The sequence below is a fragment of the Symphalangus syndactylus genome, chromosome 12 (assembly GCF_028878055.3).
Source record: "Symphalangus syndactylus isolate Jambi chromosome 12, NHGRI_mSymSyn1-v2.1_pri, whole genome shotgun sequence".
Classification (NCBI taxonomy): domain Eukaryota; kingdom Metazoa; phylum Chordata; class Mammalia; order Primates; family Hylobatidae; genus Symphalangus; species Symphalangus syndactylus.
The window spans coordinates 52121329-52129713 of NC_072441.2; positions in this window are offsets into that span (position 1 = coordinate 52121329).

Sequence of the window (8385 nt, forward strand, 5' to 3'; positions counted from 1 at the left end):
AACAAGAAGGCCTGAACACTTTTTCTTAAAAAATAAAAATAAAATAATTAAAAGTGTTCGAAGGTAAGTTTTCCCTCTGTCACCCAGACTGGAGTGCAGTGACACAATCATAGCATCATAGCTCACTGTAACCTTATACTCCTTGGTTCAAGTGATCCTCTTGCCTCAGCCTCCTAATGAGCTAGGACCACAGGCACACACTACTATGCCTGGTTAACATTTTTTTTTGTAGAGATGGGATCTTAATATGCTGCTCAGACTGACCTCCAACTCCCAGCCTCAAGCAATCCTCCCACCTTGGCCTCTCAAAGCACTAAGATTACAAGCTTGATCCACTATGTCCAGCTGTGAACACTTTTTCTGGACTGGTCTCATCAATGGTTTGTCCCTGACGTTGGGAAGCCCCTTAGCAATAAAGGACTGTTTTTTAAAATTATTTTGATATTGAACAATGTCTCTGCTTATTCAGAACCTCATGAGTTCAGCACTGAAGGGATAAAAGTGATCTATTTGTCCCTAAATGCAACATAACTAATTTGGCCTCTAGCTCAAGGGGTCATATAAACCTTTAACACTCATTACATATGGTACTCTATGGAAAAAAATTGTCAACATCATGAGAGAATCCCAGTGGAGAGAACATCGTGAAAGTGTGGAAAAAATTACACCATTGAAGATTTCATCGTTGTTATAGAAAAAAGCCGTGAAAGCCATTAAACCCAAAACAACAAATTCCTACCGGGGAAAACTGTGTTCAGATATTGTCCATGACTTCACAAGATTTATGACAGAGTCAATCAAGGAAATCATGAAAGAGATTGTGGATACGGCAAAAAAGGGTGAAGGGTGAAAAGTTTCAAGATATGGATCTTGGAGAAATTCAAGAGCTAACACACACCAAAGCAAAGGAATTAGCAGAATTAACAGAAGACAACTTCATGGAAATGAGCATTTCCAAACCAGTGCCAGACAATGAGGAAGATGATAGAAACGGAGCAGTGCCAGAAAAATTGACATTAGGCAATCTGGCAGGAGGGCTCTGATTATCCAAGACTGCTTGTGACCTTTTACAAAATGAACTCTTCTATGATACAGGCACTTAAACTAAAACAAAATGGAAGAAAGATTGGTACCATACAGAAATATTTTTACGGAAATTAAAAAGCAAAAATTCAGACAGAAATGAGTGTCTTTTTGTAAGGTTACACCAAGTTCGTTTGCTTCCCATTCCACCTCCTCCACCTCTTTCACTGCTGCCACCCCTGAGACCACAAGACCAATCACTCCTCTTCCTCCTCTTCAACCTACTCAATGGGAAGACCATGAGGATGAAGACCTTTATGAAGAGCCCGTTCTGCTTAAAGAATATTACATATATTTTCTCTTACTTATGATCTTCTTAACATTTTCTTTTCTCTAGCTTACTTTATTGTAAAAATATGGTATATGAAGAATATAACACACAAAATATGTGTTAACTGTTATCAGTGAGGCTTCTGGTAAACAGCAAGTTATTAGTGGTTAAGTTTTTGTGGAGTTAAAAGTTATATGCTGATTTTTACCTGCAGAGAGTGTCTGCACCCTTAACCCCCATGTTGTTCAAGGGTCAGCTGTATATATCCTATTGGTTCTGTGTCTCTGATGAATCTTGAATAAAACAGTTTCCAAACATTTGGGAATATTCCAGAGGCCTTTTTATTTTTTAATTTCTAATTTTTCCATTGTAGTCAGACAACATACTTTGTATGATTTGAATACTTTTAAGTTTAGGGAGAATTATTTTATTACCCAGAATATGGCCTATCTTGGTAAATGTTATGTGTATACTTAAAAATAATGTGTATTCTGTTATTGCTGGGTAGACTGTTCCAAAAATGCCTTTTAGGTAACCTTGGTTGGTATTGTTGTTTAACTTTCTATACCCTTACTTATTTAGTATTTTATTATATAAAATATTTGCTTTATCCACTTTTGCAAAAGGAACACTGAAATGTGCCACTATTCTAGTGGATTTGTCTATTTTTCCTGTACTTAGTTTTTGCTCCATTATTTTTAAATTCTCTTAATAGGTTCATAGTGTTTAAGAATGTTATGTCCTATGTATTTTTTCTCTTTTAATTTTAATTTTTAATTTTTGTGGGTACCTAGTGGTGTATATATTTATGGGTCACATAAGAAATTTTGATACAGGCATGCAATGCTTAACTATCACATCAGGGTAAATGGGGAAGCTATACCTCAAGCATTTACCCTTTGTGTTACAAACAATCCAATAATAATCTTTTAGTTATTTAAAAATGTACCATTAAATTATTTTTGACTATAGTTGCCCTGTTGTACTAACAAATACTAGGTCTTATTCATTCTTTGTATTCTTTTTGTATCCATTAGCAATCCCCATCTCCCCTCCACGCCCCAACTACCCTTCCCAGCCTCTGATAACCATCGTTCTACTGTACCTCTGTGAGTTCAATTGTCTTAATTTTTACCTCCCACAAATAAGTGAGAACACAGAAAGTTTGTCTTTCTCTTCCTGGCTCATTTCACTTAACATGATAACCTCCAGTTTCATTTGTGTTTTCAAATGACAGGATCTCATTTTATTTATGTCTGAATAGTACTTCATTGTGTGTATGTACCACATTTTATTCATCCCTTCATCTGTTGATGGACACAGGTTGCTTCCAAATCTTGGCTATTGAGAATAGTGCTGCAATAAACATGTGAGTGCAGATACCTCTTTGATATACTGACTTCCTTTATTTTGAGCAGATACCTAGCAGCGGAATTGCTGGGTCATATGGTTGTGCCATTTTTAGGTGTTTTCTGTTGTTGTTGTTGTTTGTTTGTTTGTTTTTGCTGTTTGTTTTTTGGAGACAGAGTCTTGCTTTGTCATCCAGGCTGGAGTTCAGTAGAACAATCCCAGCCTCCTGCAACCTCCACCTCCCGGGCTCAAGTGATTCTCATGCCTCAGCCTCCCAAGTAGCTGGGACTACAGGTCTGTGCCACCACGCCCAGCTAATTTTTTGAATTTTTAATAGAGATGGTGTTTTGCCATGTTGGCAAGGCTGGTCTCGAACTCCTGAGCTCAGGCAGTCCTCCCTCCTTGGCCACCCAAAGTGCTAGGATTACAGGTGTAAGCCACCACATCTGGCCTATTTTTAGTTTTTTGAGGAACCTCCAAATTGTTCTCCATAGTGGTTGTGCTAATTTATATTCCCACCAACTGTGTACAAAGGTTGCCTTTTCTCCACATTCTTGCCAGCATTTGCTTTTGTCTTTTTATTTTTTATTTTTTTATTTTTTTTGGATAAAAGCCATTTTAGCTGTGGTGAGATAGCTCATTGTATATTTGATTTGCATTTCTCTAATGATCAATGATGATGAGCACATTTTCATATGCTTGTTTCCCATTTCTGTGTCTTCTTTTGAGACATGCCTATTCAAATCTTTTGCCCATTTTTAGATTATTACATTTTTTTCCTATAGAGTTGTTTGAGCTCCTTACATATCTGGTTATTAATCCCTTCTCAGATGCGGAGTTTGCAAATATTTTCTCCCATTCTGTGAGTTTTCCCCCACTGGCCTGTGTGCTGTTTTCAAACATTTACTTCTACACGTTATAAACTTCAGCACACAAATAACTCTTGTTCTTCATGTGCTGCTGTTTGTCTACTTGTAGCTGATTCACATAATAGGATACTGTACTGATGGGGAAACCTTCCCCTGCTCTTTAGAAAGAAAAAGATAACCTCCCCTTGCATATACTTAGAGACACCCAGGTAGAAGAGGACAAACTACGATCTCTCAATGCCTTTACTAAATTGTTTTCTATTGTAAAATAACTGTTTTTAACTTTAGGTCTGTTTTGCCAAATTCAGTTGAGATTATTTTATTTTGACGGTTTCACGCAATGATTGCACTAGGATCCATTGCTCCTACAGGGAAAAAACAAACAAACCACACTTGTCATTGTGTATGTTAACACTGATAACTAATGAGTGATCATTATTTATAAGCACATATAATCTTAATAATTCAATATTAAATTTCTACTTTGTGTAACATTTATCATGTCCACTATTTTGTAACTTTGTATAATGCATTAAATATTTGTTAAAATTGCAGGCACATTAGTCTCTTGGTACAGAGTCTTGATAAATTGGCTTATGGCTTCTGAAAAATGAATATAGTTACTGACAAGTATATGGCAACTTCTCAAGTAATGAATCATTGGACCCATTAACTATCATATGAGAAGACAATGAAATATATGAATAAGTAAATAAATCATTTCAATATTTTGGTAACTATTAAGATCTAACTAAATGGTAGCTGCTGTATCACGTTGAGCATTTTAACAAGGAAATTACAACTTATTATACAAAACTATAAAATCTTATTGAAAAATGTATAATATAACCTGAACAAATGCTGAAACATTGCATGTTTCACTGTTATTTGACCTAATACCCTTAAAACATCAATCCTTTACAAATTCATGTGTACATATATATATTTGTATATTTAATAGAATGAAACTGCATTTGATGCAATCATCAGCAGAATTTTTGGAACTGTACAAAATTATTCTAAAGTTCACAGGAAAGAATAAATGCATTTGAATTTTCAAGGAATTGTCTTATTTAAAAAGAATTAAGTAGATCTATACATTATGAGATATTTAAACAATCAATTTATACTTACATATGTACATATATGAATATATATTCACTATATTTCTCATATAAAATATATGTATATTTGGGTACATCTGTATGTACTCAAAACCTTGGAAAGGGTATAGAACAAATTATCACTAGAAGTTGCATATGGATAATGAATCTATATGGTAAAATGAGTGAGATATTTATATGATTACTTTGCACAATTATTTTAAAAAGCTTATTGGGATTACAGTAACTTGGTTGCCCAGACTGATGGCATAATCAAAGAAACAGCTAGCAAAATATACTTTGAAAATGTCTTTTTTCCTTATTTGCCTTTCTTAAAAACTTTGGAGGGAAAACATAGATCAAAGTCACGCTCTTTAAAATTTATTTGGCTCCACTTCCTCACATGCAAATATTTCTGTGTTTCCATCTTTGAAATCTAACCTATTTGCAAAAATCTGGCTCTTTTATCTTAAACCTCTCTCCTACACCAAAATTCTCCATAATCAAACCCTGAAGAACCAATCAGATCCTAAAGAACAGTGTAGTATATTTAATACTATTTCCAAAATATTTCTTCCTTACCCCAACGATGTCATGGGAGGTATACATTTCCCTAACAACGTTGAAGTTGTGTTTCCATGTGTCTTGTTTTGGCCAATGGAATATGTCATGTGTCTAGGCTTACAGAGGCATCACCATATTTTTACTTGTCCCTCTGAGTACTTCTATGCTTGACCTTAATAAGAGCCTGCCTGCGATAACTGCTGCCCTTCAGTCTGGGCCCCAGCTGACCCACAGACCTGCTATGTGGCAGGCCTTTTCCTAATGGCTTTACAGCAGTTAAGCAAATTCTATCTTCAAAACAAGTCTTTGGGTTAGGTAAAATTATTCCCTCTATTTTACAAGTGAGGAAACTGAAGGCAAAAGAACTTAAGTAAATTACCTAAGTTTATGGAAACAGAGGAGACTTTAAAATACTTTAGCTTCAGATACTTTTCTTTGACTACATGATATTAAAAATAATGGCTTCTGCTATAGACTGAATATTTGTGCCCCTCTAAAACCTATATGTTGAAACCTAATCTCTAATGTGATAGTACTAGGAGACAGAGCATTTGGGAAGTAATTAGGAGAGCAGAACCCTAGGGAATGGGATTAGTACCCTTACAAAAGAGACTTCTTTTCCCTTTCTACCATATGAAGACACAGTGAGAAGATTGCCATCTATGAACCATGAGGCAGGCCCTCACCAGACACTAATTCTGCCAGCCTCTTAATCTTGGATTCCAGCCTCTAGAACTATGAGAAAAAAAAGGTTTTGATGTGTATAAGTCATCCAAGCTATATTTTATTATAGCAGTCCTTACTGAATAAGACACCTTAGTTCTACAAAATGTCACAAAAATATCATTCTATATTTTATTCTAAAAAGTTCTGAAGTTTTGTCTTTGAATTTCATACCTTTCATCCATCTAAGAAAAATTTGTTTTCGTAAATTTTTTGTAAGAAGCTTTTTGTTTCCATAAATTTGTTTTTGAAGTGAAGTAAAATTCTCTTTTAACATAGAATACCAATTAACAACTTCCTCAGTACCTGGTACATACGTTTTATATGGAAGGCAATCAAACACATTTCTGTAGAACTAAAATAATTTTCCTTTTGGTGTTTGAATTTTCTTTATTTCAGGACAATCATTTATAATTTAAATCAGAGCACGTTGGGAACTGTCCACTCTTGATTCTTCATGGCACCATTGCCCTGGTAGGTATTCACATGGGCAAGTAAATGGGTGTTAAAAGTTTAATATGAAAAAGAAAAACCTTTACACCTGATGCAGGAACATTTTTTGGTTTACCATCTGAAAGCTACCAAGTAACCTTCATCCTCAAATTCACATATAAATTAGACCACAGAAATTTTCTTTCCATATGGCTAATTCCAACAAAGAGACCAATAAGCAATTTTACTCATAAGTTATTATTGAAGATCATTAAGAGCTTGGAATGAAGAAGAAGAAAGAGAGTTAAAAAACGCTAACATGGTTAGTGTACTTCATAGAACCTACTTATTAAAAGTTTATACTTACGTATTTATTTTTAGATGACAATACAAAAGACAGAAAGGTATGATATATAAAGACTGGTGTGAATTCATCTGTCACTAAGCCTTAAAAGTACATTAAACTAAAACTATATTATGACAAAAATAATGGATCTTTTGCATTTTATCATTACTAACTTTTTTAAAGTAAAAAGATGAATTAAAATAGAATTTAGGTTATTTATTAAAAACCTCATTTTATTAGGTGTTTATATATAACATATCAGTGATTTATATTGTATGTGCTATAGATAAAAGATTAATGGAATTGTTCATGGAATATTCAAGACTTGAGGGAAGACAGCTTTTAATGGAAGTATAAACTCAATGCTCTTTATGGATTATTCATTATATTCTGCTTCTCACAGCATTTATATAGTTATATATTTAAGGTGCTATGCAATTGTTTCTACATTTTAGCTTATCACTTGCCAATGATCTAGCTCAATTTTCATCTCCATTTAACTAGAAGGAAATGTGAAGTTAGAGATTAATGAAGTACTTTAGCTTCTCACACAAAATTAGGACACGTGATAAGGTTATTCTTTTTATATTTTTTAGACTAAGCTCTGAACTTACTTCACTGAATTATAACTTACTGAAATTTAATGTCAATTCTGGGTGATTCTAACGTTAGCGCAGAATGTTTTCAAACAGAAAGAAAGCTTATTTTAATGAGGGTGTGTTAAATAAAGACTAAGTTATGCTTCTAATATGTTTGGATCTATGCATGGACTTGTGTGTGTGTCCATTAACCACTCACCACCTGTTTTAGTCTATTTTCTGTTGCTATAACAGAATACTACAGATTAATTTATAAAGAAAAGTGGTTTATTTGGCTCATGGTTTTGGAGGCTGGGAAGTACCAGATTGGGCAGCTGCATCTGGTGAGGGCCTAATGCTGCTTCAGAGAAATGCAGAAAAGCAGAAGGGGAAACAGATATGCCTGTGTGAAAGAAAAGGGAGCCAAACTCTCAAAATGCCTAATAATTCCCATAAGAAATGTATTAATCTCTCTTAACAACCTAATCACCTCTTAGAGGCCCTACCTTCTAACACTACCACAATGGCAATCAGATTTCAACAGGAGATTTAGAGGGGAAAAATCATATTCAAATCATAGCATCCACCAAGAATTCTTCTTCTTATTGCCCTATTGTAGCACTTTTCCTAATATGACTGCACATTCCAGAACATAATGCAGAATATAATGTATAACCCATCATCTACTGCTTCCAGCATTTGCTTCCTGGAAATTGAAATCTCCTAATGGATGTACAAATTGAGTAGCACCTGGTGCAGTAAGAGAAAAAGGGAAGAGATGAGATGATGGTGTGATAAAAGAGTCAAGGTAAAGGAAGGACACTGAGCATTGCTGCATAAAGTTCCACCTCATGTTCTGATGAGAATGACCTCTGAAAACTAGATACCATTTCTAAAGGCCATTAAAGTCTTTAATGCTTTCTTTTGGCCAATAATCCTTTTCTTATTCGGGATGTACAGCATATATACTATGAGTTTCTTCTTTTTAAAAAATTGCCTATGTCCCTGGTAGTCTGCCGACTAGGAAAAAGTTTTAAAAATTAAAAAAAGCAATGGCAACAAAAGC